Below are 23,257 nucleotides of genomic sequence, written 5' to 3' on the forward strand. Positions count from 1 at the left end.
CATTTAATGGTAATGTAGCAACATAGTACATGTCTATATAGGCAAATTATGAGGATGATTATCACATATAAAAACATACCCCACTTCAAGTGTCATTGTCAAAGAATATAATTTTATTTTATTTTTGATCAAGATTAATGATGTTCCTTTTCTTGATATATTTCATTAGATATCAGTTTTCCTCCCTCACTTTGTCCATAAACATAGACTTCGGAATAGTGAAATAGATTACGTTTCTAAAGGAAAGGTACTTGAAGAACTACTGTAAAACAGAGACAAACAAATGAAATAGACACAAGAAAGGGAAGAAAGGAAAGAACATGTTCTGTGTGTGTGTGTGTGTGTGTGTGTGTGTGTGTATGCTTGTCACTGTTGTCTAGTCATTTCAGTCATGTCGGACTCTTTGTGATTTCATTTGGAGTTTTCTTGGCAAAGATACTGGAGTGGTTTTTGTTTCCTTCTCCAGCTCATTTTACAGATGAGGAAACTGAGGCAAACAGAATGAAGGGTCACATAGCTTATAAGTTTCTGAGGTGGTATTTGAATTCACGAAGGTGAGTCTTCCTGATTCCAAACCCAGTGCTCTATCCACTGTGCCACTTAGCTGCCTGTATATATGTATGTATATATGTTGTTTTTATCAGTATATGTGTATTATTTATGTGTATATGTATATACACATACACACATGTATACATATACATACACACATATGGATGGATGGATGGATGGATGGATGGATAGATGGTTGGATGGATGCCAGTGTGGCCACTGAGCATGCTACAGCTTCTTGCAGCCACAGGTGAGAGTTGGGTGACAAGCGAATGACAAAGATGGGTAAGCAGCTCTCTTACCAAGGTGGTGCCCCTCCATGAGTGCTTGGCATACCTGGTGAGCCATATCAACAGACAAGCTAACTGAGTTGAGGGAAGCTGATAGGCTTTACAGCTATTGGTCAGTTGGGGGTGGGGAGAGGATGCCTACCCCAAACATGTGAAGGTTTCTTCTGGTGGAATGGGCTGATGAAAATAATTTGTTCCAATGGCCACAAAGGCAGCTGAAGCAGGCACTGTAGAGCACTTAGAGTTTTGTCATGCATTAAGGATGCCAAGTCATCCACTGCATCCCAGGTCATAACCAGTTAATCTAACTGTTATCTTGCCCTTGGACTTCAATGACTCTAAAAAAGAGAGACTGATTATTTGTGTAATTCTGTTTCGCTTAAATCTAATTCATGACAAGTCAAGACATCATTAAACCATTATGTCATTGGTTTGCTGCTAAATTACAGGACAAACAACAACGTATATATGTGTGTGTGTGTGTGTGTGTGTGTGTGTGTGTGTGTGTGTGTGTGTGTGTGATATTTGTGTGCATCTCTTTTCAGCCACAGATCTTGTGATGGAAAAGATAAAGAAAAAAATGTCCTGTGAGAGAATTTACATCTGCTTCACTTCTCAGGTTAATATTTTTTTTTCTTTTTTCCAAGCAGTTCCTTGTATGATGCAGATATAGTATAAAACTCAGAAATATAAACATTATACTCTAAAGATACCATACTAAATATACAAAAATTTGTGTATATTTTTCTTATTTGCAACTTACTACTGTAAAAGTAAATTACAAAATGATTGAAAAATGTTCTACATGAAGATCAATAAAAATGCATTAACAAAGTTAAAAATTTTGCAAAATAATGATATTATGTGAGGAGCAAAAATTTATTCTTAGACAAATCCAATAGGGAGAAAATTAGTTTGTCATCATCACCATCATCATCATCATCATGTAACATGCGCATAGTAGATATACAATACATGTTGCTGTGTTAAGCTGATTTTGAGACTTAAAATCCTTCCCACATTCAATCAGCAGCCAATAAATATTAACAAAGATCTACTCTCTGTATTTAATGCCATTCTGGGCAGAGAGATGGTACAGTGGATAGAATTCTTGGCTTGAAAGTAGGAAGACCTATCTTCCTGAGTTCAAATTTGGCCTCAGACACTGCGTGACCCTGGACAAGTCACTTCATCCTGATTGCTTTATTTCCTCATCTGTAAAATGCTGGAGAGGAATATGGCAAACTACTCTAGTATCTTTGCCAAGAATATCTTAAGTGGGGTCATGGTGAATCAGATATAATTGAAACAACTGAACAGCAACAACTATTTTAAATTATGTTTATGTATTATTAGATTGGTATCTACTTTGTTTCCAGTTATTTGTTATCATAAAAAGTGATAATAATTTTCTTGTGTGATATGTAACTCAATCAATAAATACCATCATCATTATCATTGTCGTCAATATCATCAAGCACTTAATATGTGGAAACCATCAATCAATGTACATTTACCAAGCACCTACTACATACCAAGGACTCTGGTAAGCTCTAGGGATATAAAAAGAGGCAAAACACAGTCCCTGCACTCAGAGAACTCATAATCTAATAGAGGAGACAACAAACATATAGAAACAAGCTATATACAGGATAAATAATAAATAATTAACAGAGAGAAGGCATTAGAATCAAGAGGGGATGGAAAAGGCTTCCTATAGAAAATGAGAATTTATTAATTTATTTTTCAATATTCATTTTTAGTTTTCAACATTCACTTTTATACAATTTTGAGTTCCAATTTTTTTCTCCTTCCCTCCCCTCTCCTCTCCCCATGTTGGCAAGCAATTTGATATAGGTTAATCATGCATGATCATATTAAACATATGTCTACATTTGTCATGTTGCGAAAGAAGAATCAGAACAAAAGGGAAAAACCACAAGAAAGAAAAAAAAAAGAAAACCAAAAACAGAGAGATAATAGTATGCTTTGATCTGCATTTAGCCTCCATAGCTCTTTCTCTGGATGTGGATAGCATTTTCCATCATGACTCACTTAGGATTGTCTTAGATCATTGTATTGCTGAGAAGAGCTAAGTCTTTCACAGTTTATCATAGCACGATATTGTGCTTACTGTGTACAATATACTCCTGGTTCTGCTTGCTTCACTCAGCATCAGTTCATGTAAGTTTTTCCAGGTTTTTCTGAAATGCATCTGTTCATTATTTCTTACAGCAAAACAGTATTCCAATATATTTACAAACCACAACTTGTTCAGCCATTCTCCAATTCATGAGTATCCCCTCAATTTCCAATTCTTTGTCACCACAAAAATATTTGTGTACATGTGGGCTCTTTTCTCTTTTTTATTATCTCTTTGCAATACAGACCGAGAAGTGGTTTTGCTAGATCATAGAGTGTTTACAATCTTTTTTAAAAAAAAAATTAATTTACTTTTAGTTTTCAACATTCATTTCCACAAGATTTTGAGTTACAAAATTTTTCCCCATCTCTCACCTTTCACCTACCCCAAGATGGCATACATTTTGATTACCCCTACCCTAAGTCTGTCCTCCCTTCTATCACCCCCCTCTCTTATCCCCTTCCCCCTTGCTTTCCTGTAGGGCAAGATAGATTTCTATACCCTATTGCCTGAATATCTTATTTCTCAGTTGCCTGTAAAAACAATTTTTAACATTTGTTTTTAAAACTTGGAGTTCTAAATTCTTTCCTTTCTTCCCTCCCCACCCCACTCCTTGAGAAGGCAAGCAATTCAATATAGGTTGTACATGTGTAGTTATGCAAAACACTTCCATAGTAGTCATGTTATGAAAGATGAACTATATTCCCTCCATCCTATCCCACCTCCCATGTATTCTATTCTCTCCTTTGACCTGTCCCTTTTCAAAAGTGTTTGCTTCTGACTGCTCTCTCCCCCAATCTGCCCTCCTTTCTATCATCCCCCACCATCCTCTTCCTTCCTACTTTCCTGCAGTGTTAGATACCCAGTTGAGTGTGTATGTTACTCCCTTCTTAAGCCTAATCCAGTGAGAGTAAGGTTCATTCATTCCCTCTCACCTCCCCCCCATTCCCCTCCATTGTGAAAGTTTGTTCTTGCCTCTTTTCTGTGAGATGATTTACCCCATTCTATCTCTCCCTTTCTCCTTCTGCCAATATATTCTTCTCTCACACCTTAATTTTATTTTTTAGATATCATCCTTTCATATTGAACTTACCCTGCTCCCTCTGTCTATATCTATGTATCTGAATATATATACATACGTATATGTATGTATATATGTGTCTATATGTATATATATACATATGTATGTGTGTATATGTGTATGTATGTGTGTATGTGTATATGTATGTATGTATGTATGTATGTATGTATGTATGTATTCCCTCCAACTAACATAATACTGAGAAAGGTCTCATGAGATACAAATATCATCTTTCCATGTAGGAATGTAAACAGTTCAACTTTATGATTTCTCTTTCCTGTTTACCTTTTCATGCTTCTGTTGATTCTTGTATTTGAAAATCAAATGTTCTATTCAGCTCTGGTCTTTTTATAAAGAATGCTTGAAAGTCTGTTATGGTAATTAGGGTGGGACTTTTTTAGTGTTTTCTCTTTTGGAATGCTGAGGTAATCAAATATCTTTGATGAGTTTGCCTTTCAAATGTAATGGCAAGCAAAGTGGACTTTTTGTTGTTTTTGTTTTGGAGGGTTTCTTAGCACTAAGAAATCTTTGATTGAATAGGGACTCTTTGATGACTTCCTTATGTCAAGGGAAGGCCCAGTCACGTGGGTTTGAGTCCCATGGTTGTGATGCCCTTTGACCCTGAAGAAGTATATATAAACTCAGAGGTTAGCGTTTTGCCTTTGGGGGCACACTCATTGGAAGAGTGTTGGTAATTTGGCCAGGCAAGACTCTGGGCACCACTGGAGCCCAGCCCCCCACCCCAGTCTTTAAAAAGTCCAGATGTTGGTGTTTCTCTCTCTGGTAACTATGCATGTATTGTTATGATCACACAAAAGCCTATTTGTTGATCTGTTTATATTTCTGTTTGTAATTTCTGTTTCTATTTGCTCTGAAGTTCAGGGTGCTGACTTTTTCTCCTGAACTAAGTGAATGATATATGTGTGTTTAATTAAAGTGAGATTGTTAACTGCTTAAAGTTGCTTTCCTTAGAAAAGCAGATCAAATGATCTGTTCTAGCAGCCTTTCTGTGTGCTGGTGTTACTGGTCTTACATAGACACAGTAGTGGCAAGCAACATTATTGTTAGAAGTCCTCTATTTCATTGAAATCCATTTACACCATTGAAGTATTATACTTGTTTTTGCTAAGTAGGTGGTTCTTGGTTTTATTCCTAGCTCCTTTGACCTCTGGAATATCATAATCCAAGCCCTCCAATCCCTTAATGTAGAAGCTGCTAGATCTTATGTTTCCCTGATTGTGTTTCCACAATATTGAAATTGTTTCTTTCTGGCTGCTTGCAATATTTTCTCCTTGACCTGGGAACTTGTATTGTTAATGTATTTTTTGCTTAATGGGGGTTGCTTAATGGGAAGATATGTCCCATCCCACCTGTCTGAGTCACACGGAAGTCTGAGTCACAGGAGCCTGAGTAATGAGAGTTGTGATGCCCTCTGACCCCAAAGAAGTATATATACACACTGAGGTTAGCATTTTGCTTTGGAGCTCATTCATGTGAAGACTGTTTATGTGATATAGCCAGATTAGGCTCTGGGTATCTGTTCAGGAGCCTCCGGGCTTTGAAAAACTTAAATGTTGGTGCTTCTCTCTCTGGTAAGTATGTATATATTCCTACAGTCAGACAATTAGAAGCCCTATCTGTTGATCTTTATTTCTCTGCATGTATGTATGTATGTATGTGTGTCTATGTACATGTGCGTGTATGTGTGTGTGTGTGTGTGTGTAAAGTTGCTTTCCTTTAGAAAAGCAGATCAAAGAAGCTGTGCTAGTCATCCTCCTGTGTGCTGGTGTTATTGGTCTTGTACCTCCACAGCAGCTGCAAGTAACATTGTTGTTACAGAACTCTTGAATTTGGCTACAATATTCCTAGGAGTTTTCTTTTTGGAACCTCTTTCAAGAGGCAATGAGTAGATTCTTTCAATTTCTATTTCATCCTCTGGTTCTAGAATATCAGGGCAGTTTTCCTTGATAATTTCTTGAAAGTAGGCTGATTTGAAGAGGGAGTGCATTTCAGGCATGTGAGACAGCCAGAGGAAGTGCCCAGAGCCAAGACATGGAGTGCTTTATTTTTCAAACAGTGAGGAGTTCAGTGTCTGTGATTCAAAGAGTACATGGTAGGGTGTATGTAGTCTGAAGATTGGAAAGATAATAGGTGGTTAGGTTATGAAGGACTTTGAATTCAAATTGAGGATTTTTTTGATCCTAGATGCAATAGGGAGCCAAAGGAGTTTGATGAATATACAAGGGGTTATGTGGTTGGACCAATGCTTTAACAAAACACTGTTAGTGACTGAAAAATGGATATATTGGAGAGGGAACAGATTTGAGACAGAAAGACTCATGAGCAAAGCAAACTGTGGTAACAATCGAAGCATGAGATGAAGAGGGTCTACCTCAGGGTGGTAGCAATGTTAGAGAAGATAAGAAAGCATATCTGAGGTGGAGCCAAGATGGAGGTTGGAAAGTAGGGACTTGTGTAAGCTCCCCCCCCAGGTCCCTCCAAACACCTATAAAAATGTTTTTGAACAAATTCTAGAACTGCAGAACCCGCAAAATACCAGAGGGAAGCAGGGCTCCATCCCAGGACCTCCTGGATGGTTGTGGGGTAAGGTCTATTGCACAGAACTGGGAGCGGAGGAGAGCAGAGCCCATCGTGAGCCGCGCCTGGACCAACCAGACCGAGAGCCAGGCGGAACAGGGCCCAGCGCCCTGAATCAGTGAGCTGTGGCAGTTACCAGACTTCTCAACCCACAAACACCAAAGACAACAGAGAAGGTTAGTGGGAAAAGCTGCTGAGACAGAGTGAAAGGAGTTCTAGGCTTGGCCACCTCACCAGGGGCAGCAGAGGCGATGCAGCTCCAAGGCTGCTTACAGAAGCTGCAGTTGCTTCTGGCCCCAGGCCCACCTGGTGGGAGGAACTAAGTGGTGGGATCTGAGAGGGAGTGCAGAACAAGCTTAGATCTGAGTTCGTTCCAGGTTGGTAGTTCTTGGGGGAGGAGTAGCGCTGGTGTGGCAGAGCTTGCTGTGTAGAAATAGCTCTGAAAAAAAAAAAAAAAACAGTGCAGCCCCTTCAAGCTTGGGACAAAGTACTTTATACTCTACAAGCAGTCATACCCCGACAAGAAACTCAAGGGTCAAGTAAGTTGGCTGAGAATATGGCCAGGCAGCAAAAATGGACTCAGATTCAGCTTCACACTTTGGAATCTTTCTTTGGTGACAAAGAATACCAAAACATACAGCCAGAAGAAGTCAACAAAGTCAAAGAGCCTACATCAAAAACCTCCAGGAAAAATAAGAACAGGTCTCAGGCCATGGAAGAGCTCAAAAAATTTGGAAAAGCAAGCTAGAGAAGTAGAGGAAAAGTTGGAAAGACTAATGAGAGTGATATGAGAAAACCATGAAAAACAAGTCAATGACTGGCTAAAGGAGACCCAAAAAAATACTGAAGAAAATAACACCTTAAAAAATTGACTAACTCAAATGGCAAAAGAGCTCCAAAAACGCAATGAGGAGAAGAATGCCTTGAAAGGCAATATTAGCCAAATGGAAAAGGAGGTCTGAAAGACCACTGAAGAAAATACTACCTTAAAAATTAGATTGGAGCAAATAGAAGCTAGTGACTTGATGAGAAATCAAGATATTATAAAACTAAACCAAAGGAATGAAAAAATGGAAGACAATGTGAAATATCTCATTGGAAAAACCACTGACCTGGAAAATGGATCCAAGAGAGATAGTTTAAAAATTATTGGACTACCTAAAAGCCATGATCAAAAAAGAGTCTAGATGTCATCTTTCAAGAAATTATCAAGGAGAACTGCCCTGATATTCTAGAGCCAGAGGGTAAAATAGACATTGAAAGAATCCACCAATCACTTCCTGAAAAAGATCTCAAAAAGAAAACTCCAACAAATATTGTCACTAAATTTCAGAGCTCCCAGATCAAGGAGAAAATATTGCAAGCAGTCAGAAAGAAACAATTTGAGTATTGTGGAAACATAATCAGGATGATCCAAGATCTAGCAGCTTCTACATTAAGGTATCGAAGGGCTCGCAATATGATATACCAGAGGTCAATGGAGCTAGGATTAAAACCAAGAATCACCTACCCAGCAAAACTGAGTATCATGTTCCAAGGCAAAATATGGATTTTCAATAAAATAGAGGACTTTCAAGCTTTCTCAGTGAAAAGGCCAGAGCTGAATAGAAAATTTGACTTTCAAACACATGAATCAAGAGAAGCATGAGAAGTTAACAAGAAAGAGAAATCACAAGGGACTTACTAAAGTTGAGCTGCTTTGTTTTTATTATTACATGGAAAGATGATATGTATAATTCTTGAGACCTCAATATTAGGATAGCTGAAGGGAATATACATAGATAGATAGATAGATAGATAGATAGATAGATAGATAGATAGATAGATGGCACAGGGTGAGTTGAATATGAATGGATGATATCTAAAAAAATAAAATAATGTTAAGGGATGAGAGAGGAATATATTGAGAGAGGGAGAAAGGGAGAGATAGAATGGGGTAAATTATCTCACATAAAAGTGACAAGAAAAGGCAGTTCTGTTGGGATGGAAAAGGGGGCAGGTGAGGGGGAATAAGTGAATCTTGCTCTCATCGGATTTGACCTGAGGAGGGAAAAACATAAAGAAATGTGAAAGATAATGAGGCATCATGGATTACTCCAGAGTTGCAAGTCTCTGGGACTTGGAAGAGGCCCTTAAAATAATGGGGAACATGGGAAGGGGGAATTTGGGAATAAAGATAAGGAATTCTCTTTTTAACATGTTAATTTTAAGATGTCTATTGAATTTTAGGTGTCTGAAAGGAAGTTGGAGGTGAAAGATTGGAATCTGCAGAGAGTTTAGGGCAGAATAGATACATCTGAGAATTATCAGTATAGAAATGGTAATTAAATTTATGGGACCTGATTAAATCACCAAGTGAACTAGCATAGAGGAACATGAGAATGGGGTCTAGGAAAGAACCTTGTAGGATGCTAGTGGTTGGAAGACATGATCTAGTTGAGAATTCAACAGTGGAGACAGAGAAGAAATAGTCAGACAGGTAGAAAAAGAACCAGAAGAGAGTATTGACCTGAAAACCTAGAGACTGGAAAATATCATGGAGTGGGAGGCTGATCGATAGTGTTGAAGGATGCTGAGAAGTCAAGGAGAACAAGAACTGAGAAAAAGTCATTGTATTTGTCAACTAGACGTTGTTGGTAACTTTGGATAAAGTAGATTTGGAGGAATGATAAGATCAGAAGGTAAGACTAAAAAAGAGAGTTAGAAGAAAAATTGGAGGCACCTATTATAGACAACCTTTTCAATGAGTTGAGCCACAAAAGACAGAAGAGATATAAGACAATAATTAGTGGGGATAAAAAGATCAAATGAGGTGACTCTTACAATGGAGGAGACAGGAATATTTGTAGGCAGTAGGGAATGGGGAAGTAAACAAGAAGGGATTAAAATAACTGAGAATGTAGCAAGCTGGGTATGGGGATATGATGGAGACTGCCAATATTATAAACTACCATTTACTGGTAGAACAAAAGCCAGGTAGAGTGCCTGTAGCCTGAATTTAAACCTATTTTTAAGTTAGCTCCCTAAATTTGAGGGAGAATATTTCTGTCCCAAGCCCCTTTCAGAGTTTGGGATTAAAATATCCTTCTAATTTCTTCTTAATTTCAGATTGCCAAACTATAGTTCTTCAAAAGTTAGGAGTTTCAGCTAGATTATTTGAAATCCTAGGCATATGAATGCAGATTATTCTTGATTTCATATTTGGTGCTTTTTTTTACTATATAACTCTTCTGTCTATGCCCCTTAGTCATGGTTCTTTAATTCATACCCCTAGTCCAGGAGGATGTTAATCCATTCACTTTTGTAAATCCTACCTTAAGGCCAAACTGTTTTGATTAGTGATTGAACTTTCCCAGTTTATTATATGTGACTGACCCTAGACAATTGGACAATGCCTCATATTCCACCCAGCATCTTGGGCCAGGTCACCTTGCTGTTTCCCCTGAAGCTATACATCTTCCACCTTACCCCAATCAACTTTTCTTGATTTGGACACAATGAGAACATCAATTCTAACATTCCTCTTGGAAATGGAGTACCGCTTGATTGCTCAGTGGCTCAATGTACCACCTCAATGTACCACCTCTGTGACTTCTGTTTACCACTCTTCTATTTGAAAATAAACTTTTAAAGGCAGAAATTTTCTCGCTTTATACATTTATATCCCTAACACACTCTGACAAAGAATTAGCACTAAATATGTTTATTTCCTAGCCCAGTCTCTGTATCTCATCTGCCTTATCCTTTTTGTGTTGAGTCATAAAACTTAACCATTCTTATATATTCATTAACATGTTACACACTTTTTACTACTCATCATGCTGCCTTGGACTGATTGGTACCCATTCACAATCTGTATAATCTGAACACACCTCTACCATTTGGCCATCTCAGACCACTTTATTGCTGACACTAATTTACTTATAACATGCTTGAAATTGACCTATTACTATATTACTAACCTCAGTTTTCCCCTCAGAACTGTTAGCTGCATATATCCTTGCTATATGAATCTTTTCTCCTACTCTGCAACTTGACTTTAATCTCTAGTCATTCTGTCTTTCAGACTCTCTCAGATCTTGATCTAGGTTCCTCTGAATTCTCCATCTTATTGATAACTTTACCCTTTGAGATGAAGCCATTATCAACAATATCTGACCTTAGGAAGAAAAATCACAGTAAAATAAAGTATTTTTACTGGAGTTTGCTTAACCTTTACACCAATTATTTTAAAGTTATTTTTAGCTATTCTGAAAACATTCAGCTAATGCTCATCTGCTCTTTTAGTTTTTGTTCCATAAATCTTGCTGCTGGCACCAAAAAGGAACATGCTAGAATGTTGATATAGTGATCCTAAATCACTTTAAGCATGCTTCTTCTATAGTGGTTTTAACCTAATTAAAAATATTTGATCCAAGCATCCTCTCTCAAAACTCCATATAGAAGTATAGAATTTGAAAGTTGGGAGGAATTTCTATTGCCAGCTAATCCAATCCATATATAAAAGAACTCCTATTACAATATACCTAACATGAGGTCATCCATCTGGTGTTTGAAAATCAACAAAGAAGGGGAACTTGCCACCTCTCAAGATAAGCAACTAGACTTTTGGAGAGTTCAAATTTTTATGAATTTTTTTTTTCTCACATCAAGCCAAAATTTGACTCTTTGCCTCTTTCACTTATGCTATTTCAGCTTTTCACATAGTCCCAAAAAGGTTTATAAAATTGAACAAGCTAAGGTCCACATTCTTCCTTTTTGCCAGTTCTGCCATACTCCAGTGAGTTGCCAAAATGATGAACACAAAAGGAAAAAGGATAGGGACATGATATATGTTTTCTAGGCCCTTTCAGAAACATGGTGGTGATCCTTTGGCTACATACATGCAAATATACAAGAAAGATGATATTGTAGATATCACAGGTATGGGCACAGTTCAGCAAGGAATACCCTACAAATGTTACCATGGTGGACTATAATGTTACTTAACATGCTGTAGGCACTGTTCTAAACAAACAGGTTAAGGGCAAGAATCCAACCAGGAGAATTAATGTGAGTATTGAGCATATTAAGCATTCTAAAATCAGAGATAGCTTCCTAAAGTGGGTAAAGGAAATGATCAGAAAAAGAAGGAAGCCAAAGGAAAAAGCACTTGAGTTTAACGGAAATGCCAGCCTGCTCTAACCAGAGGAGCAAACTTTGTGAGAACCAATGGCAAGGAACCTGAGCTGTTGGAACCAACCCCTTACAAATCCATGTCATAAATGGCGGTTAAAAAACAGTTAAAAATGTTGGGTTATGAAAAAAATGAACATATGCAAACAACTTGGTAGATGAATAAGTCCTTTTGGTTCACCTTATATACACAAAATCATTTCATAATATTTTTAAGTATTACATGGACCAGCATGTTTCCCATCTTGTCAACTAGACATTGTTGGTAACTTTTGAGAAAGTAATTTTTGGGGAATGATAAGATCAGAAGCTCAATTGTAAGGGACTAAAAAGAAGAGTTAGAATAAAAAAAAATGGAGGCCGCTATTACAGATTATCTTTCCAATGAATATAGCCACAAAGGAGAGAAGAGATATAAGTCAATAATTAGTGGAGATGAAAAGATCAAATGAGGTGACTTTTACAATGGGGGAGACATAGGAATATTTATAGGCAGTAGGGAATGAAATATTGAAAAGAATTTTGGTTTATAAATGGATTGGCAAATATGTACAAAAAATTATCCATAGACAAATGTCTCCAATGATGGAAATAACTACTTTCAATTTGATTTCATTTCAATAAATGTTAATTGAGAAATACTGATACTATTTTTTATGGTGGATTATATAAAAATGAACAAATCTTTGCTTCTAAATATCTCACATTCCATTTTCTGGCATAAAATAAATACAAAATAATGAGGAAAAAGAAGTGATATGTTAGGAGGTAGCTAGCCAAAAAGTATTATTGACATTTAGAGAAGGTAGAGATTACTTCTGATTGAGAAGGCTCCATAGAGAGGAGGATTTTAAATGTGTTTAGCAATATATATGGATGCAGCTGGTACCCCACTAGTTCAGGTTCAATTACAGAAAAAAAGTGAAGCATTCTTAGGCCCTTTGAAGTTAGCAAGGATACTTCAGGACTTAGTTTCAGGAGATAAAGTGCTCTTCATTTCTATATCAAAATTATTGTGGCTAGTAGGGCTCCCATGTTTTAGGACAGCTGCCAAGTCTTAGGCATCCCAATTCCATATGCGTGAGCAATTTTATGTGCTTAGATGACTAAGAAGTCATGTCATCAAGGGACACTCAACTTGAACATGCAAAGAAGTCCTAGGCACAGTTTTGTAGCCTTCAAAAGCAAAACTAGCCTAATCCATGTTGTACGGAGAAGGGAGAACCCAGGTAGATAGTGGTCCTATCACATAAGGATAGGTTTGATTTTGAGAGACATTTGACTGGCACAATCTGTTGCATATCCTTACTTCAATAATCCAAGGTTTGGTAATTTCATCAGTCTCCATATTCTCCTTCTCCTAGTTCAGGCTACAACTCTTCTATAATTTTGTAGATCTTCTTTGATAGCTGCTGAAGCCAAATATTTTATCACCCTATGGTAAACTTCCCTAAACTTTGCTAGCCAGGTCATCAGAAAACAGACATTCAGCCTACTTCTGGGTCTATAATGTTATGGAAATAGAACATTATAGTTCAGGGACCAAGGAGATAGCTTAGTATAGAGGAAATCATGGAACCTAGATTCAGATCATGTTACCACTCTTGGCCTCAGTTGTCTCATTTGTAAAACAAGGATTGTGGACTCAATAACCTCTAAAGTCCCTTCCAGCTCTAAATTGATGAAATCAAAAGTAATTCTGTTTGGTTGCAGACATATTCCAAAGAGTAGTGAGATACAAAAGACTAGAAAAAATGGTTAGGAGAATGTTATAGAGGAATTCATTAAGGTATCAAATTTGAGCCTAATTTGGTAGCAAATGCAACATCACTGAAGGACTTTGATCAGAAGATGATCAGACTGGCTTTGAAGGGAGATTAATCAGGCAGTGATGCATGCAATGAATTGGATCAGGGGGAGACAGGGAGAACAGGAGTATATGGCTGTGTTCCACATGAGAGACTAGAGTCTACTAATGAAGAGATGAGAAGACTGTGGAAATGGAAAATGAAAAAAGAAATAAAAGAGACACTGTAGAGAAAGAAGTGATAGGACTAGGTGACTTTCCATGTAAGAGGTGAGGTGAAGGAATTAGACAAAAAACCCTCTTAAGGTTTCAAGCCTTTGTGGCCTGTAGAATTTACTAAGACAGAAGAATACACTAATTTTAGAATGGATTGAGGGCTGATTGATAACTACATTCTCTAATATTTAAAAAAAATATTCTTCGTGTTCAAATCTTTACGTTGAAGTCACCAATTATCAAGTAATTTTTGGCTTAATTTGAAAGGTTTTGACAAATTCTTATGGGTATATTTTTTCCTCTTTTCTCTATCTTCTGCAACAGATCATGGAAAACTAAGAGTTTTTTCATGGCATTTTCTTTGCTCACCATGAGCTCAGCAAAGTAACGTATCCAAATGTCCAGTGAAGTTATTTGTCTTGTTGTATTTTGATGTACAATGAAACAAATTCCTGAAATTATTTTATTTGAAGTGAACACACAAGCAATCTTTCTAGTTATCTGCAACCGTCATTTTCTGGTTTCATGTAGAGAGGGAATATCACCAGATATTTTGTTTGTTTCCTCCAGGAGGCAGGGTGCAATGGTGAACCCTAATTTAAATAGAAGTTTTGAACTTATAAGAATATTGATTTTAGATGAATTAGTAACTGTACGATATCCCTTATATTTAATCTCCTTGGAGTCAAAGAATCTGGACTCAAGTCTAGCTCTGATGCTTACTCTTTGTGGAACATTGGAAAGCCAATTGACTTCTGTGGATCTTTCCTTAAATGTAAAATGAGGGCATTGGATTAAGTGGCCTCCACTTTGCTTCTGGCTATAGATCTATGATCCTAGGACCTTGTTTAATACCTGCATGCCATTGGGTCTGTCACTTCATCCTTGGACACCGGTTGCCACAGATGTAAAATAAGGTAGTGGTACTAATACAGGGCTGGCCAAAATGTGGCCCAAGGGCTGCATGATTTATGTGGCCTGCCTACAAGCATAGAAATTTACATAAATACTTTAGTAAACAAAGCCAAGCTACCACAGAGCTCTCACTGAAACAGCAAATCAAAATATATTGTCTATTGTTTCAATAAAAACCTAAGGTTGGACAGCCCTGTACTGACAAATGACCTGTGAAGCCTTATTTAGCTGTACATTGATAATGGTAAGACCTGCTCATCTAAAACTTACATATTTTGACTACCCCAAACTCACTTTGTTCCCTCTAAAAACATGAATCTCGGGGGGCAGAGCCAAGATGGCGGCTGGTAAGCACGGACTAGAGTGAGCTCCGTACCCAAGTCCCTCCAAAAACCTATAAAAATGGCTCTGAACCAATTCTAGAACGGCAGAACCCACAGAACAGCAGAGGGAAGCAGGGCTCCAGCCCAGGACAGCCTGGATGGTCTTTGGGTGAGGTCTATTCCACACGGAGCTGGGAGCTGGGAGCTGGGAACGGAGTGGAGCAGAGCCCAGCCTGAGCGGCGTGGACGATCCAGACCAGAAGCCGGGCGGAGGGGGCCCTAGCGCCCTGAATATGTGAGCTGCGGCAGTTACCAGACCCCTGGACCCACAAACACCAAAGACTGCGGAGAAGGTTAGTGGGAAAAGCTGCGGGAGTGGAAGGAGTTCACAGTTCGGCTTCCAGCCCCAGGGGCAGCAGAGGTGGGGCAGCTACAGCTGTTGTTACTTCCGGCTCCAGGCCCACCTGGTGGGAGGAATTAAGTGGCGGATCAAAGCAGGAGTGCAACAGCCTGCTAAAGATCTAAGTCCAGTCTGGACTGGGGTCCTTGGGGAAGGAGGAGTGCGGCTCTGACAGAGCTGGCACCTCCCCCCCAAACGTAGAACATAGAACTTGTTAGTCTAGAAGCAGTCATACCCCACTGAAAAACTTAAGGGTCAAGTCAGTTGGTTGGGAATATGGCCAGGCAGCAAAAATGCACCCAGATCCAGTCTCAGACTTTGGATTCTTTCTTTGGTGACAAAGAAGACCAAAACATACAGCCTAAAGAAGACAACAAAGTCATAGAGCCTACAACCAAAGCCTCCAAGAAAAACATGAACTGGCCCCAGGCCATAGAAGAACTCAAAAAGGATTTGGAAAGGCAAGTTAGAGAAGTAGAGGAAAAATTGGGAAGAGAAATGAGAAGGATGTGAGAAAACCATGAAAAACAAGTTAATGACTTGCTAAAGGAGACCCAAAAAAATACTGAAAAATACACTGAAGAAAACAACACCTTAAAAAACAGACTAACTCAAATGGCAAAAGAGCTCCAAAAAGCCAATGAGGAGAAGAATGCCTTGAAAGGCAGAATTAGCCAAATGGAAAAGGAGGTCCAAAAGACCACTGAAGAAAATACGACTTTAAAAATTAGATTGGAGCAAGTGGAAGCTAGTGACTTTATGAGAAATCAGGATATTATACAACAGAACAAGAGGAATGAAAAAATGGAAGACAATGTGAAATATCTCCTTGGAAAAACCACTGACCTGGAAAATAGATCCAGGAGAGATAATTTAAAAATTATTGGACTACCTGAAAGCCATGATCAAAAAAAGAGCCTAGATGCCATCTTTCAGGAAATTATCAAGGAGAACTGCCCTGATATTCTAGAGCCACAGGGCAAAATAGAAATTGAAAGAATCCATCGATCGCCTCCTCAGATAGATCCCAAAAAGAAATCTCCTAGGAATATTGTTGCCAAATTCCAGAGCTCCCAGATCAAGGAGAAAATACTGCAAGCAGCCAGAAAGAAACAATTTGAGTATTGTGGAAACCCAATCAGAATAACCCAAGATCTGGCAGCTTCTACATTACGAGATCGAAGGGCTTGGAATGCGATATTCCAGAGGTCAATGGAGCTAGGATTAAAACCTAGAATCACCTACCCAGCAAAACTGAGTATCATGTTCCAAGGCAAAATATGGACTTTCAATAAAATAGAGGACTTTCAAGCTTTCTCAGTGAAAAGACCAGAACTGAATAGAAAATTTGACTTTCAAACACAAGAATCAAGAGAAGCATGAAAAGGAATCAAGAAACGGAAATTGCAAGGGACTTACTAAAGTTGAACTGTTTTGTTTACATTCCTACATGGAAAGGTGATGAGTATGATTCATGAGACCTCAGTATTAGGGTAGTTGAAGGGAATATGCATATACATATACATATATATATATATATATATATGTTTATGTATATATATAAGTGAATGTGTATGTATGTATGTATCTATGTGTATATGTATGTATGTGTATGTATGTGTATATATATATGTGTTTATATATATATATATATATATATATATATATATGTAAAAGAGAGAGAGCAGACACAGGGTGAGTTGAAGATGAAGGGAAGATATCTAAAAGAAATAAAATGAAATTAAGGGATGAGAGAGTAACATACTGAGAGAGGGAGATAGGGAGAGATAGAATGGGGTGGATTATCTCCCATAAAGGTGGCAAGAGGAAGCAGTTCTATGGGAGGAGGGGAGAGGGCAGGTGAGGGGGGAATGAGTGAACCTTGCTCTCATCAGATTTGGCCTGAGGGGGAATACCATACATACTCAGTTGGGTATCTTACCCCACAGGAAAGAAGAGGGAGGAAGATAAAAAAAAATAAAAGGCAGGGGGTGATGGAGGGGAGGGCAGATGGGGGTGGAGGTAATCAAAACAAACACTTTGGAAAGGGGACAGGGTCAAGGGAGAAAATTCAATAAAGCGGGATGGGTTGGCAAGTAGCAAAATGTAGTTAGCCGTTCACAACATGAGTATTGTGGAAGGATTATACATAATAATACATGTGTGGCCTATGTTGAATTGCTCAACTTCTTAGGGAGGGTGGGTGGGAAGGGAAGGGGGGAGAGAATTTGGAACTCAAAGTTTTAAAATCAGATGTTCAAAAACAAAAAAAGTTTTTGTATGCAACTAAAAAATAAGATACACAGGCAATGGGGCATAGAAATTTATCTTGCCCTACAAGAAAGGAAGGGAAAAGGGGATGAGAGGGGAGGGGGGTGATAGAGGGGAGGGCTGACTGGGGAACAGGGCAACCAGAATATAAGCCATCTTGGAGTGGGGGGAGGGTAGGAATGGGGAGAAAATTTGTAATTCAAAATGTTGTGAAAATTAATGCTGAAAACCAAATATGTTAAATAAATAAATTGCATTTAAAAAAAAAAAAACATGAATCTCAGACTAGTGTACTTTCTTCATTATTTAACCTCTTTGTCTGAGCCTACATAAGAATTATATTCCCTTTGTTGTGACTATGTCCTGAAATCCTAATGGATACAGTTTCCAGTCTAGATGGACTAAATGTCTGTAGAACTGCCATTCTCCAGTCTAGGGACTCTGGGTACCACAATGCTATGGAAAGAAATATTAAGAATTAGATAATGTATATCCTCAATTGTTTGAAGAGATTTCCTATGAAAGAAAGAACCAACTTTCTCTGCTTATACCTAGAGGCCAGAATAAAGTGAAAAGAGTGAAAGCTGACATAGAACTTCTGGGAACCAAGGTAGCAGAGCTAGCAGTAAATACCTGTAACTCTCCCATATCCATTTCTAAAAACTCATGAAACAGTGTCCCAAAACACATCCTAGAACAAGATAACCAGCAAAAAGACAGGGTGAAACATTCTTTAAGGCCAAGAAACTTGGAAGATTGGCAAAAAAGTCCATCTCTAGTGTGGTGAAGTAGGGAAATGCCAACAGCAGGACCCCTCCCCCCACAGGCCTTAGCATAGCCAGGGGAACCTGCAGACTCCAGCTCCCAGCTCTCAGAACCACCATGTGCTTCAGCATAGTCCCTGAATCAGTGCCCCTTCCATGCTGGGAGCTGAGCTAAAATTTAGAAGAAAGGAAAAAGACCCTGCCAGAAAAAAGTCTGACCATAGAAAAAGTTATTATGGTGATAGAGAATACTAACACACAAACTAAGAAGACAACGACAATATCAAAACCCCCAAAGAAAAATGGGAAGTGGTCTCAAGCCAAGAAAGATCTAATGGAAGAGGTCAAAAAGGAGTCATATAAAAGAGGTAGAAGAAAAAAATGGGCAAAGAAATGAGAATGATGCAAGATAACTATGAAAAAAAAGTCATCAGCTTAGAAAACTGCATAAAAATTAGAATTGGCCAAATGGAAAATTTCCAATTTTCCAAAATGGCCAAAATTCCACTGAAGAGTACAACTCCTTAAAGAGGAAACTGGGTAAATGAAAAAGTATAAAAGTCAATCTAGGAAAACTACACCTTAAAGTGAGAATTGGAAAAGTGAAAGCTAAAGGAGACATCGAGTCAATCAAACAAATTCAAAAGAATGAAAAAAAATAAAAGAAGATACAAAATACTTCATAAATGAAACTGACTTAGAAATAGATCCAGGAGAGACAATATCAGAATTATTGGACTACTTGAAAGCCACAATCAAAAGGAGGACCTGGACAGCATCTTTCAAGAAATTATCAAAGAAAACTGCCCTGCTGTCCTGGAACCAAAAGGCAAAATAGATATTAAAAGAATCCATCAATCACCTCAGGAAAGAAATCTCAAAATAAAATATTACAAGGAAGATTACAGCCAAATTTCATAACATTTCAGGTCAAGGAAAAATACTACTAGAGGCCAGAAAGAAAAATTTAAATATCCAGGAATCACAATCAGGATTACCCAGGACTTAGTAGCTGCAACATTAAAATATCAGAGGTCATGAAACGTGATATTCTGGAAGACAAGGAGCTAGGACTACAACCAAGAATCACTTGCCCAGCAAAATTAAGCATAATACATCGAGGAGAAAATGTTCATTTAGTGAAATGGAAGGATTTCAAGGTTTTGTAAGAAGAAGACCAGAACTAAACCAAGAATTTGACCTCCAGTATCAAGACCCAAGAGAAGCATAAACAGGTAAAAAGGGAAAAGAAAACATAACAGATTCAATAGAGCTAAACTTTTTACGTCCCTACACATGAAAATGATACTTGTAATTCTTAAAAATTGTACTGTTAGAAGACATATACATAGACAGAGGGTATGGGTATAAGATGAATTTGAGGGAATTATATTAAAAAAAAATAAGGGAAAGAGAAGTACACTGGTTCAAAAGGAAGGGAGAGATACAATGGGGTAAATTATTTCACAATAAGAGCTGCAAAAGACCTATTACAGTGGAGAGTGGACAATGGGCACTGCTTGAACCTTACTGTCATCAGTATTGGCTCAAAGAAGGAATCTTATACACAGTCTGTTGAATATAGAAATATATCTTACCCAACAGGGAAACAGGAAAGGAGGATATCAAATTAAGTGGGGGTGGGCATTGACAGAAAGGAGGGCAGATCAGTGGAGGTGGTAGACAGAAACAAAACACTGGTGAGGAGGGAAAGGGTGAAAGGGGAGAGAGGATAAACAACAGGAAGAATAGGATAGAACAAAATACACAGATAGTAATCACATGCTTCAGTTAAAAGCTGAAAGCTAAAAGCTATGCTTCAGTAAAAAAAAGGCAGGGACAGCAATCACGATCTCAGACAAAGTAAAAACAAAAATCACCTAATTAAAAGAGATACAGAAAGAAAATACATCTTGCTAAAAAGGTGTCATAGACAATGAAGCAACATCAGTACTAAACATATGCACCAAGAGCTAGAGCATCCAAATTCTTAAAGGAGAAGTTAAGTGAGTCACAGAAGAAATAGACAGTAAAATGATACTGGTGGGGCACCTCAACTGTTCCCTCTCAGAACTCAATAAATCCAACCAAAAAATAAATAAACAGAAAGAAATGATGATAAATAGAATATTAGAAAAGTTAGAAATGACAGACCTCTGGCATGATTTAGACATGAAGGGTGACACCATGAGCAAATTAGAAGAGCAAGGAATAGTTTAGCTGTCAGATCTATGGGGAGGAGAACAATTCATGACCAAAGAAGAAAACAGAGAGCAGATCAAAATATAAAATTGATAATATTGATTATATTCAATTAAAATGCTTTTGTACAAACAAAATGAATGTAACCAAGATGAGAAGGGAAACAGAAAGATGGAAAACAATCTTTGCAGAAAGTGTTTCATGAAGGCCTTATTTCTCAAGTATGTGGAGAACTGAGTCAAATTGATAAGAATATAATCTATTCCACAACTGATAAATGGTCAAAGCATATGAACAGGCAGTTTTCAGATGAAGAAATCAAAGCTTATGAAGAATATGAAGAAGTGCTCTAAATCACTTTTGAATAGAGGAATGCAAATTAAAACAACTCGAAAAGGAAAATGATAAGTGTTTGAGGCAATGTGGGAAAATTGGAGCAATAATGCATGGTTAGTAGAGTTGAGAACTGATATAACCATGATGGAGAGCAATTTGGAACTATGCCCAAAAGACAGCCAAATTGTGCATACCTTTTGATCCAGCAATACCACTACTAGGTCTATATCCCAAAAAGATCATAAAAAAGGGAAAAGGACCTATATGTGTAAAAATATTCATATCAGCCTTTTATCTGGTGGCAAAAAATTGAAAATTAAGAAGATGTCCATCAATTGGGGAATGGCTGAACAAGCTGTGGTATATGAATGTAATGGAATGCTATTGTGCAATAAGAAATGATGAGCAGCAGATTTCAAAACATTCTGGAAATACTTGTACAAATTTAAGTAAAGTTAAATGAGCAAAACTTGGAAAACACTGTACACAGTACCAGCAGCATTGTGTGATGATCAATGATGAATGACTTAGCTCTTCTCAGCAACACAATGATCCAAGACAAGTACAAAGGACTCATGAGAAAATGCTATCCATAGCCAGATAAAGAACTGTTGGACTCTGAAAGCAGATCAAAGCATTTTTTACTTGCTTTATTCTTTCTCATTTTACCCTTTTGATCTGTTTCTTCTTTCACAACTGTGACTAATATGCAAATATTTTTACATGATAGCACATGTGTACACTATCACAAACTGCCTACTATTTTCAGAGGAGGGGAGAACAGGGAGAGAGGCAGAAAAAATTTGGAACTCAAAGTCTTCTAAAAATGAATGCCAAAATTTTTCTTGAAATATAACTGGTAGAAAAGTAAAATACTATTTTTTAAAGAGTGAAAGCTGCAGGAGTGCAGATTTCTACCATGTATGGGGAGAATCTTCCAACAATTGAATTTGGAATGTGCTGCCTCAAGAAATTGTGAGTTTTCTATCATTAGAATTTATCCAGCACAGGTCATATTTCCAGTGGTCAGTGATATTGTAGAGAAGATCCTAGTTCAACTTCAGATGCTATCTGAATCCTTCTAACACTGAGACACTGTGATGTTAAAATTTTGAATTGTAATAGAAAAGCATCCTCTCTATGACCTAAGGCCACTGTTATATTGTCTTATTTAGGTCTGTCTTTCTCCAAAGTGTCTCTTGTTGTGATTTTTGTTTGTTTGTTTGTTTATATAGTGTCTCCCTATATCACTGAAGCTAGAAGTACAGCAGCCACTCATGGGCCCAATCCCACTGTTGATGTTCTAGGAAGTTTTGACTTGCTCTATGTTCTGTTTGGGTTGATCGGCCTCTCCCTTGGCAGACCTCCCTCCCCCTTACCCACGCACCCAACATCATGCTTATCACATTGGAGTCATACACTTGTGGTTTCACGATGTGTTGTGGCAGCACCATATCGAAGAATTTAGAGTCAGAGCACCTCTAATCCAAGTACAGGCATTTATTGATGATTGATACCCCTCAGAAGTGGGCTAGGTTTCAAGATGAACCAGCAACTCCAGACAAAGCAAAATTGATTTTTATAGGGTAAAAAGGTAATTACATAAAGAATTATAAACATTAAAAAAGGCAGGAGGGGTTTGTCAAGGTGTTATGTAATAGGGAAGGGTCCCTTCTATGGTGCAATGGTCAACATCCTGGTTGCACTGCTTTCTGATTGGCTAGCTATTGTGGTCCTCTCTGGTCAAGATGGATATTTAGGTACTGTGGTCTTCTCTTGGGCTAGATGGATGATGTGATTGTGGTTGAGTACAAGAATACACCTGTTCAAATATGTGAATTGGATCTCGGACCAGTGGTTAGCTAGGGGCAGTGGCTGTATTGAGTCTGGGAGCCTGTGGTATGGTTAAAGCCAGATTGTGTGGTTAAATCCAGGCATGACTGATATTCAGTGGGGCCAATAAGGAAATTAGAATATTGGGGCTGAGGGTAGCTTTATTAGGATTCCATCAAGACACTGTGCGGAAGTCCATTTCTTTAGTCATACTACAACTCATAACCTATGGACTCAAGTTATACATTAACCTCAGCCTCTTGAATAGCAAGATTTATACACATGTGCCAGCATGACCCATTGTTCGATATGATTCCTTCTGTCCTTCTTCCTCTCTCCTTTACACATTAT

Source organism: Trichosurus vulpecula, chromosome 8 (genome assembly GCF_011100635.1).
Source record: "Trichosurus vulpecula isolate mTriVul1 chromosome 8, mTriVul1.pri, whole genome shotgun sequence".
In the NCBI taxonomy this organism is placed as follows: Eukaryota; Metazoa; Chordata; class Mammalia; order Diprotodontia; family Phalangeridae; genus Trichosurus; species Trichosurus vulpecula.